Genomic DNA, 12232 nt, shown 5'->3' on the forward strand with positions numbered 1-12232 from the left:
ATGCTGAATTCCAAACTGTGCTTGGTAGGGGCTGTGTGCTTAGAAGGCACTGCTGACTGTACATGCTGATGTGGCAATCTTTTGACCCAACTAGGTAAACCCAAGGTTACATTCACTTTACCATGGTTCAACTGAACCTAACCACTGTTAAGGTTAACTAATCTTATCCACTTGTTAACCAAGGTTATTTTAACTTAGCCAACCAAATAACTTAACCAACTTCTGTAACTAGGGGTGGTTCCAAAAATGCCACGTGTTAATTTTTGGTTAATCTTGCAAGAGATAAGGACTTTGAAGGTGTAGATAGATTGTAGCGACGACGACTCGCAGATGATCGGGCTGAAGGTCATGTTGGCACGGCGCAGAGCACCCTCGTGGAGATTTCGTGGCTCGCAAAGCAGAGACCTCGCTAGGACCGTTGATGCCTTGGAGGTTGTGGCATACTGCTGTGGCGGCTTTTGTTGAGGCGATGGTCAGTGGAGGCACTGCAGTTGATGAAGAGCAAGGCTTGCTTATTGCAGCGCTGGTGTCGCGGGAGCGTGAACAGCCACTACAGAAGTGCTGGAGGCTTGGAGCAGGGGAGTCCACCATAGCTCGGGAGCTACAGAGCTGAAGTTTCGTTATTGAAGGTCGTGGAGAGTCCGTCGGCTTCTGTTGATGGAGTCGAGGACATTGGAGTATTCGATGGAGAAGCTGCAGACGGCTATTGTTGTAGCCACCGTTTGTTAATGGTCGTGAAGCTCATGAGGCTTTCGAGACAGCGTTGGCACTGAAGGAGGCTGTAGTTCTGCACCTTGCTGGAGTTCGTGTATGTAGGCATTTGACTCGTTGAAAAGAGCTTGGCCCATTGCACATGGTAGCTACTTCGCTTCTCCCTCAGAGGTGGGCTTTTTGCCAGCATTAACCTTTACTACAAGCTTCTTTAGGCGTTTGAAAGCTTGGAACCAGTCTCGCTGCTTTCGCATGGAGAAGAGACTGAAGGTTGATCTAAGGCGTCATAGATCCTTATTTGATACGGGATTCCTTTTGGCTGCTGCGAAGATGAGAGCGATTACAGTGATGGAAGCCGTTTGTGTCTCTTTGGAGCAGCTTGGTCGAGGTAGCAGACTTTCTAAAAGCTCTCTCTAAGAAGAAGATACTCTCTCTCTCCCTAAGAAAAAGAAGAACTCCTCATGAATCTTTCAATCACAAAGAGAACATAAATCTCTCACTCTAAAACTAAAGCTATCCTAGGAGAATTCATGACTTCCGAAGGCGTGCATATAACTAATCTAAGAAACTATACCTAAGCTCTGATACCATGACAAAACATGTGTGCCTCAGGATCTATGGAGCACTCTAAGGTGGATGGAACCTATGTGGAAACATGATGAAGAGAGTGCTCATGACGTGTATCTCAAGTCAATTAGGTTCCAAGATAGATTAGCTTGGACTCATAAAAAGAATCTTGAGATAGTGCAAAGTGCTTGATTGAATTACTTCAAATGAACCTCCCTTTTATAGGTGAGGGTACTTACATCTATTTGCTTGCTCACATGTGGGATATCTCCTCCATGCCATGTGGCAGCTTACCCTTTGCTCATACCTTTGCTCTACATGTGCTCATGGCACCACAACTCTCAACAAACCGAAACGGTATAAGAGTTTCATTCCATTTTGGCTCATGTGCCCCAACCTGCAATGCCACAAAGAAGTGCTTGGCTACTCGCTTATTGCAACAACATGATCAAATACCCCTGATACATGTAAGGGATACAAAGTCCCACACTTGGCACCCCTGGCCAAAAGCATAGAGCCCTTCTGAATTTTCCAACTCTAAAAGCCAAAAGTGGTGTGAAAACCAGCATCATCTAGCTGACCCACTGAAATAAACTCTTGGTCAACTTAGGCACATGTCTCACATGTCTCAAAATAAATGCAGACCCATTTGCAAAAGAAAACTTTATGTCACCTACTCCCACTATGTCACATGCATAGTCATTTCCAAGATGCACACAACCTGTCTTTCCACTGTCATAAGTGGAGAACCATTCCCTATGGGCCCTATGGGGAGTAACATGGAATGAAGGACTGGAATCCAAAATCCAATCCTGGGAATATGCATCATCTAAAGTGGTAAGCAACTCTGCAGATAAACTAGACATGAAGAGAACGTCCTTGTCACTATCATGTGTGACTGCATTGATCTCGACCTTCACTTTTCCTTTGTCCTCCCTTGGACTCTCTTCCTTTTGATTTGCATCCCAATTTGCATTCTTTTTCTTATCCTTTTGCTCTCTTTCCAGCTTGTAGCAATCCTTTTTCATATGGCCCTTCTTGCCACAGTGGTGACACTGAATGTTCCATGCCCTAGATTTGCTACAAGACTTCCCTCTTTCTTGGGAGATCCCACTGAACTGTGATCTGCCCCTTTGCACCTTTAAGGCTGCATCCTACTTATTGTCGTCCATAGACTTCCGTCTAATCTCCTCGGCCAACAAGCTACCCACAACATCATCAAATTTCAGTACTCCACTAGATGCAAAGTTACTGATAGCTATATGGAAGGTATCCCATGAGGATGGCAATGAAAATAAGAGAAATATTGCCTTAGTCTCTGCATCAAAATTCATCTTCTGAGCCTGAAGTTGCTGGCTCAAAATAATATTGAATTCATTCAAGTGACAAGCAATGGAGACCCCTTCCTTCATCTGCAGCTCAAACAACCTCTTCATGAGGTAAACTTTATTAGAGGCAGTTTCCTTCCCATAAGTGGCACACAGTTTCTTCCACAAATCTTCTGTAGTTTGCTCCTTTACTACTGTAAAATAAACTGACTCTGCAAGATGAAGTCTAATAGTAGACTTTGCTAATGCATCCAACTCATTCCAATCATCCTCATACATATTTGCAGGCTTACCTTCAGTCCCTGACAAGGGTTTAATCTACTTCTTTTGAATAAGCACATCCCTTATCTATTCTTTCCACAAAGTTTTTAATGTTGAAAAACTCCTTTTTAGACATGGAAGAGGATGCCATAATGCAAATAAAGCAAAATCCCAAATGCTAGTGCCTACAAGAGAGAATCACACCAAATACTAGGTGCAGCCAAATGTGTATGCCACAATAGAGTGAAATATCACCAAAACTCATGTGCATATACTATGCATCCATATGAGCGAATCTAGCCCAAAAGAAAATGCCAACTGCAATGGCAATCCAAAATGCCAATAAGTGCCAAATGACTCAAGCATAAACACCATCCACTGGCATATGCATTAATAATATCCCATCCAAGAGAGCATAGCACTATCAGTGCATCACCTGCAATGTGTCAAAGGTGTCCCTCAGCATAAAATAGCATCCATGTGCAAAGCGTCCATAAAAATAGCATCCCACAAGGAAATTTGGGCCCAATAAGGACTGCAATGCATCTAAATGGCCTATAAATCATCCATTTATCCCTCCAAGGGCATATTGGCCAATCAAAGAAGAACCTATAAATCCATCTTTTTCCACCAGCTTAAAGATTTTGAGATAGAATTCGTTGAGTTCCTTAGAAAACAAGTTCCATAACTTCAGGAAGGACATATAAGGGATGCCAGGAGAAATTTCTTAGCTCACTGCATATTTGAGACCATAGATAGTCAGCACTATGCTTATGCTTGTAATGAGAATTCTAGAGAGGTATTACATAAAGGAGAAATTACTTATGACACATTCAAGAAAGTGCCTCAATTCTATTACTATTCTACAAGCATTTTATCTTCAAAAATGAGAAAAATAATTTGATTGAGTCAGAAAGACTTAATCATGACATTCATGTGCTCCGAAAGATCACTTCCACTCCAGATATGTAAAGTTTTTAATGCTCATATGACCACTCTCAAATGAACTGCTACTAAAGTGGAAGTGGAGAATCTTGGACTTTTACACATGATTGAGTGCAATTGTACCAAGGGCAAAGCAAGAAAGGACAGAGGTGATGACAAGTTTTAAGACATTAAGGGACATGTATCAAGACTACACAAGTATACTTTTCTGCTGTGATGTCCTCAATTAGATAAAATAAATCTATCTTGCTTGTGACAAGGGAGAAGTCATGTTTGAGGATCCCTCATTTATTATAGACAAGGCAAAGAAGAATGAGAAGAAAAAGATGATGGCTCGGATGTGGAGGCCTGTAAGGAACTTGCTAGACAAGTATGCAAGTATAGATGCAGAGAAATCAATGTCTAAAGAATGATTTTTTGGCAAAAGGAACAAATACCATTGGATGGAAGATTGCATCAACCATTACATCAAGCATGATGCCGTAAAGAGTGCGATTGAATATTTTTTGATAGAAAAAAGCATTCCAATCAGTCAATGTGAAGTTGATCATAATATTGTGAAGCAGATGGCATCAACTTTACCGTCGGCTAAATAGAAGGCTTGGGTGCACAAATGGGTAAAGGTACAAGAGGATGGGTTAGAAGTTACTCCTTCTATGATGGGTGACATTCCAGAAAATGTGCATGCATATGTACAAAAAATCATCAATAAGTACACTCTCAAAAAAGCACAAACTTTGAACAAGGGCTTTTATTTCATTCATGAGATAATTTTCGAGTCTGGAAAGAGTGTAGAGTTTAAGGAGGCTTTCTTGAATAACTTCTTATTTGACGACACAACTTGAGACAAGCCTAAGCTTTTCTTTGTCTATGAAATATCACCGAATGATATTCGTCAACTCCTTGAAAGAATATTACATACCACCATTGGTAGAGTGGGACTATGTTACATTGTCATATTTGCTGATATTAAAGAAGACAAGGATGAAATGCCTGCTACTACCCTAGAAACACAATATGGTAGAGAAATTAAGGTTAGCAATGGTGTGTACTTAAGAAAGAGAGACAAGAGAATGCAGTCTCAAAATACATAGTCTTGAAGCCTTTTTCTTATGCATGAAGAGCCCTCACATTAATCACTCTTTATAAAATAACATAAGAGGGAATGTAATGTTGAAGGAGCATGAAGCTTCGAGCCTCCTCCATCATAAAGACAAGAGCACTAAGATGCAAAAAATTTTGAGATCATCTTTCTCACCTCCATCCTCTTGGCATCTTCCACAAGCCAAGGTGTCAAGCAGTTCTCACATATAAGTGGGTCATTGTCCATAGACAAACGAGCACACCCAAACTTGAGTGTTGCTCTCATGCATGGTTTGGTACCCACTCCAAACTCCATAACAACACCTTCTCTAGGACACAAAAACTCCATAAACCATAACAAAAAAGATGGGCTTTTCTCAAGCCCCACACACAATGTATCTTTGCCTTCCTTTTTCACTCAATTTGTTGATGCCAAGTAATGAGAAAGCATGTAGTCACTAAGAATCAATTGTAACTTGGAGCACACACCATTTGTTGCTCGAGCATATGTACATGCCTTGTGACCAACACATTGCAATGCCATGACATGAAAAGCTGTAAGCTACAAAAGGGCATTCCTACTTATTTAACAAAACCAAATAATCAATATCATCCAACCATAATCATGTTGTTTATAGCCAATAGAATTTCGTTTGAATGTTTCCTACTTGTGCATAACAATAGACATCACCAATATGAACCAACCATCTCATGCACACCTCTAATCTCACTTGCATGGCAACTCACTCCACATTGGAAATGGCCATAGGATAGAACATGACTAACACCCAACCATAGTCATCAACTACAGTTACAAAGACACCGAGGGAGTATGTGATATGATCTTTTGTGAGAATTTTCCATGGGGGAATATCATTTGACTGGGAAGACAATCTTGTTCCTGTAGGAAGATCCACAACACAAAGATCCACACTCCAAGCACATCTGTTGAGGTTCTGCTACTTTGGAGGCTGCCCCAAAGAGGAGAAGAATTGCCTAACCACCTCAAACTCCCCTTTGTAGTTTCCTTGTAGAACTTGCCATCCTAGAACAATGTAATCACCAATGCACACCTTCATTGCATCTTTACCAAGAGGATTGTAGGACTCTAAAGCCATTGTAGACAATAGTAGGTGAACAATCTCCAAACTCCTAGTTCTTCTTCTCTCCACCAGGAGCATATCCCCACCACAACCGGCCCTAGCACCACCAAAATTTGCAATTCATAACTCATTTACTTATGTATGTATCTCTATGAGGTTGAATTTTAGATAGTTTTGTGGGTATACATATGTGCATGCAACACATAATTTTACACATGTACACATATATAAGTGTAGGCATACATGGTTTCATATGTGTTTGTGCATATTCAGATGCTTTTGTAGGTATATACATATACGTACGTACATGTATATACATGTGTATCCTACAAAATCAAACAATGCAATTGAATGACAACTAATTTACATGAAGGAGTTGGAATCACTAAGAGAATCAAGAAGTGGTTGTTTTGGTTGACCAACTTTTCCCATGCCATGTTTAGCCATGCTCTCTTGACATATTTTTTCAGCCAAAGATAATTGCAATTCATGTTCTTTCCTTCTTTCTTCCTCATTTGCATTACCATAAGATCCTAAACTAGACTTGCAAAAAAAAGAAAAAAAATCTATTACTGATGAGCTGTGAAGAAAGGGGAAGGGAAGAGAGAATCAGGTTTAGACATCCTTCTCCTCCTCAGTGAATGTACCAAGCTTCATGTCTATCCACCACCACGAGTAGTTCTTGTGCTCCCAATCTGTCAATGTTATCTTACCTTTTGGATCTTTATTCTCTCAAAACAAAGGAGATGTGTACATACAAAAAGTAGGTGGACTAAGCATTACCCATGCCTTGCAAACATGGGTCACACTCTCCGCATGATTTTAGGCCACAAGGGACAACAAGAATGTGTAAATTAAGAGTACCCAAAGTCTAATCATCATATGAATATACACAAGTGTAAACTTAATTAAACTACTTATTTTCAAAGTACTCATTTTTCCTAAACAAAGAAAGATAGTATACTTGTAAACCAATCTTCTAGCACAATTGAGCATATCCACTTGCTTTGATGGTGGTGCACTCATTGCCATGAACTCGTTCAAAGGTTGAAATATATCTTGTCTATATCATATGACAATATCTTCAAGATACTCTTTCAAAGTTAGATGACCTAGAAAAACAACTTGAGAACTACTCATTCAAGTATCAATGACTTGTTGAAGTAGACGTTCACTCTCTTCCAAAAGTTGTACTATCCAAACCTCCTTTGTCATCCATGCAATGAATGCATGATCACCATGTAAAATACCATATGAGTCATGAAGGTTCTCATTAGCACCAATAAGAGAAAGAACCCAAACCTTTTTTCTCGATGGAGCAGCATGAAATAGAAACTTGGTAAAGCTTGTCTAATGTTACAAATTGCCTCTTTCCCTCGAGTTTCCCTCATAGGGCAAGCACCACAAAGCCTTAAACCATGCCTCTCCATTGCTTGGATTCACTATGGAGAGAAGCTGCATATAAATACCACACAAGATTATTGCATAATATTTATTATTTGTATGCAATATTTCTTGAATGATAAAAGAGACACTTTACCCGTTGCATCTTTCAAGCATAATATTGACCCACAACCTTCCTTGCATCAACCACACAAGCTTTGTAAGATTCCTTTGAAAGCTCACGTGGAATCTCCTTGCACTTTTCCTCAAAGTCCATCTTCCATTTCCCCTATGATGACAACATAGTTTAGGTAACAACAAAGATCCAACATTAGATATTATTCACTTTCCAAAAAGAAAAAGAAACAAAAAATCAAATGGAAAAACCTCACTCACATACATCATCACGTGTCCCAAAATTGTTCGTGTTAAGGGATACCATGGCCTTTGACCTTGCGAAATCTTCATTTGACATGACTTTTCCAAGACCTTTTTCTCCTCCTCAGAAAAACTATCAGTGAATTGCTCATGATCACCAGCACACATAGTGCTATAATGCCATAATGTATCTTTATGATTGGCAGTCATAATTCCATACTCATTCATCCTATCAAGTCATGAGAAAGAATAATGAAGATTAATTTTTTCTTAGTGCAAATATTAAAGAGCCTTAAGTAAAATATGAAAGTACTTACAGATTAAACCTTTGGAGCACACCCAACAACTTGATTCATTTTTCTTGCCTTCACTCCTTTGAAGAGCTCTTCAATACTCTTCATCCATGAAGCTATGGGATGATTTTGTTCCCATACAAAAAACATGTGATTGCTTAAAAAACCCCAATCCTCATCCTCAACTATTTCCATTTCAAATTCTTCATTGACTTCCACTCGATATCTATCCCATCTTGCCTTGATTTGATCATCAACCATTCTTGTCTCACCATTTCACAAATTTATAAATAGGATGAAAGAACCCTTAGTAGCCGATCTGCACTAAAGAGAAGAGCGATGCGTTGTTGAAAGAAGATCTTGCAGCTCAACATGACATGAACTGATATATATCGAGGAGTTTGAAGGGGATGATTGGGTTGGATGGGTAGATTCCGAGGAAACATTGCACCTCCTTCATAGACACCTTTACACTTACCTCAAAACACTCTACAAACTGTCATTAGACATAGAGGCCTATAACTTTCAATCGAGACATGAAATCAGAGATTCAAACACATAAAAAGACACACTTGAGCTTCGCACTGATATAAGTTTCATTGAAAACAGATAGACGGTTGAAGAGATACGGACAGTTTACTGGAAGGGAGTGAAAACTGTCATGAAAATAGACTGTCAGACATAGAGACTCATAACATTTGGCAGCAATATCTAATTCAAGGTCTAAGCACATAGAGACATGCAACTTAAAGAGAGTTCGCACTAATATATGTTTCGTAAGAAACAAAGAGGCGGCCAGAAAGTTATGGACAGTTTACTAGACGGGGGTAAAAACTATTATGAAAATAGATTGTCAAACACAGAGACTCATAACTTTTTGCAGCATTATCTAATTCAAGATCTGATCATATAGGAATATGCATCTTAAAGAGATATTTGTGTTGATATAAATTTCATTAAAATCGGACTATCAACCATAAAGTTATGAGTAAAACACTAATAGGGGGTTAAACTATCATGAAAACTGCCCTCCACCCATGCTAATTTCGTTTGAGCAGGATGCTCCCTCAAGAATCCACCTTCATCAAAGATCCCCTCCTTATAGATTTTGTCTAGAAGAGGGGAAGAAGTTTGCATGGCAGCTCGGTGGACCATGTGCGCATAGTGAGCAGCCAAATAGAAAGAACTTTTAAGGCTTTGAAAGAAAGAAAAAGGAAGAGACACTCAAGAGAGAGAGAACTTGAAGTGACCTTCATTACAAATAGAGTGAGACTCCACTCCAATGCAACTCAAAACACTACAAACACAAGGGAGAAGAAAAGTTTCATACATACAAGAGGGAGCGAAAGCTCCAAGACTACTCATAGAGAGAGAATAAACTAGAGAGAGATGGACTCAAGAGTCTACATAAGAGAATATCTACAAGAGGGAGAGAAGGCTCATGGAAGAGGCTTGAGGAGACTAGAGCTACAGCAACATGAGGCCTAATGGTGGAAGAGATTGATGAACAAGGGAGAGGAGGTCTCCTTTTATAGAGATTTTGTCACCCTCCTTCACCCATTTACAATTGCTGCCTGTAGATTCTTTTCCCCATCAATCACATAAGCCTGTATGTCACCATCCATGTCCTTTTTGGCAACTCTTGCAATGTGTCCCATCACAAGATGCTCAAGACTCTTAAAATATTGAGAAAGTCAAGAGTCTCCCCACATGGAGCCCATAGGGACCCTCTCTTTTCCACATGTCCACATCCTCCTAATTCCACATAGGAATGCTAGAAGGATTCCTCTTGACTTCACACTCCTCCACATGCCTTCCACACGCTTGGCATGTGGCCTCTCTTATATTATTGGAACAAATGGACATGAGCCCACCTCTTTATATGACTCACTCTTCCTATTTTCTAAAAACCCCATAATATCCCATACACCAATTAACTCTCACCCCATACCGAGGTATTTATAATTCATAAAGAGGTATTTACAATGAGCCATTCCACTCATCCTCTCAATCCCATACAATATCATAGAAAATAGAAATACATGAGAGCTGCTAGGCTATCACTTGATACTCAAACTCTTATCAAACATAGCGAAAAAAAATACCAATGCCAATTAAAAATATGAATTTTTGGCATCACATCTTTCCCCCCCAGTAGATCCTCTCTAATGATAGAGAGGGTCTGTTGGCCCTCAAGGTGGTCGAGCATAGAAAAATTTAAGGTGATACTCATTGGTGCGCTCGAGTGTCACCATGCTGTCAACATCCTCAAACTGATAGGTTCCATTGGTGACATTCATATACATCCTTATGGAGGCGTGGCCAAAAGTAACCAATCTCTACTTTTGTTGTGGAGTTAACCCTCGAGGAAACATGCCTTCTTCCATGTATTGCTTAACATCTTGTAGTTTTGGCCATCGAGTGTCTACCCAAGAAACCACCCCTCGGTCTAGTACTACAATGGCTTTAGCTAACTCATCTGCCCTTTGATTTTCTTTTCTGTTTATATGAACAAACTTGCAAAAATCAAATTAACTACATAGTGCCATAGCCTTTTGATTAAGCTCCTTTAAATGAGGACTACATTGTGCCATAGCCTTTTGATTAAGCTCCTTTAAATGAGGACTTCTTGTCTTGTAATGCCCTTGTATTTGCTTTATAATAAGCTGAGAATCTCCTCTTACTTCCAATTCTTTAACTTGACTTTGAAGACAACCCTCCAGACCAAGAATCAAAGCATTATACTCAGTTGCATTGTTAGTTTTGATACCTAGAAGCTCTTGTCCTCTTGCCCATACTTCTTGACCTTTAGAATTTATCAAGACCATCCCCTTAGCTCCTTGTTGGCATGAAGGACTAAAAGCCCCATCAAAATACAAAACAAAAGGTGTTGGTGGTATATCTCTTTCATCTTTAATGTTCTCCTTAGCTGGCATTTTGTTGGATTTAGGGAGATGCCATACTCCCTGCATTTGATTAGTACTGCTTCACGACATTTGAAGTGGCATTTTTTGTTTGAATGGATGCACAAATCATCCAAGAAGCTATATATTTCATAACCTACCAACCTTTCCAACACTGTTTCTGTTAAGGGTAGGGGATAGTGATCCCTAATGGTGGTAGCATTCACATTCTTTAAGTTTCCACATATTTTGAGCTTCTTGTTGCACTTACGAACAATGACAATGGGCAAAACCCAATAAGTGTGCTCTATCTCGTACATGAATACGGCATCTAGGAGTTTATCTAGCTCGTCATAAACCATGGTGCCATACTTAGGATTTGTGAGATAAGGTCCACATACCTTAGGGTGAGCACCTTCCCTTATAGGTATCAGGTGTACTGCCATGTCTAGTGAAATTCCTTTCATCTCTTTGTATGACCATGCTAGGAACTCACGGTATTCCATTAGGAGTGCTTTGAGTTTGGTTTCATCTTCTTGTCGAAGCTGTTTCCCAATGAAAACCAGTTTTTCTTCCTCTCCTTCCAAGGCGAGGTTTATTGTGCATGTTTTTGCCAGTCCCTCATAGATTGGAGTTTCTCCAATGCTAACAGTTTCTTTCTTGAACTTAAGATTCTCTTAGTGGTCTTGGCATTGCTATGGGGACACTGCCACTTGTGTATTCCTTGAAGTACTCTGGCACTTCTCGTAGATCTTCTCGTAGATCGGCCTCTGATGGTGTTGAACTAGCCTGACATGTGCCATGTGTACTAGATGACATAGTTTCATTTACCAATTTGTAAGGCTCTTTTTGACTTTCTTTTTCTAAAGTCTTCTGATCGATCTTCATCCACACATGTGGATTATATTTTTGAAACTTCTTATGTTGGGAACTATGGCATAACTTTTCCACTAGTAAGGTGTTCCCAAGTAAGGGTTCATTTGCTATGCATATTGCTTCTAGTCCCGCAGGAGACCATTCAAGAGGCGATGGTTCTAATTTTGAGGGAGCTAGCTGGCTTTGCAAGATAAAATTTGAGGACTCATTCGAATTCATTGAACTGTTTGACCTTGTCTTGTGATTTCCTCGTTCAGGTTTCTTGCGAGATCTTCTACTGTTATTCAACTTTGGAGGTTCAACTTTTGGGAGCTCGACTACCATTAGGGCATGCATAATGGCTAGGCCATTATATCAAAGATTTGATCTTCAATTTCAGCATTCTCAGCCTCAGTTTCAAG

The sequence above is a fragment of the Dipteris shenzhenensis genome, chromosome 11 (genome assembly GCF_047967505.1).
Source record: "Dipteris shenzhenensis isolate YYH24624 ecotype China chromosome 11, Dip_SZ_1.0, whole genome shotgun sequence".
Taxonomy (NCBI): Eukaryota; Viridiplantae; Streptophyta; class Polypodiopsida; order Gleicheniales; family Dipteridaceae; genus Dipteris; species Dipteris shenzhenensis.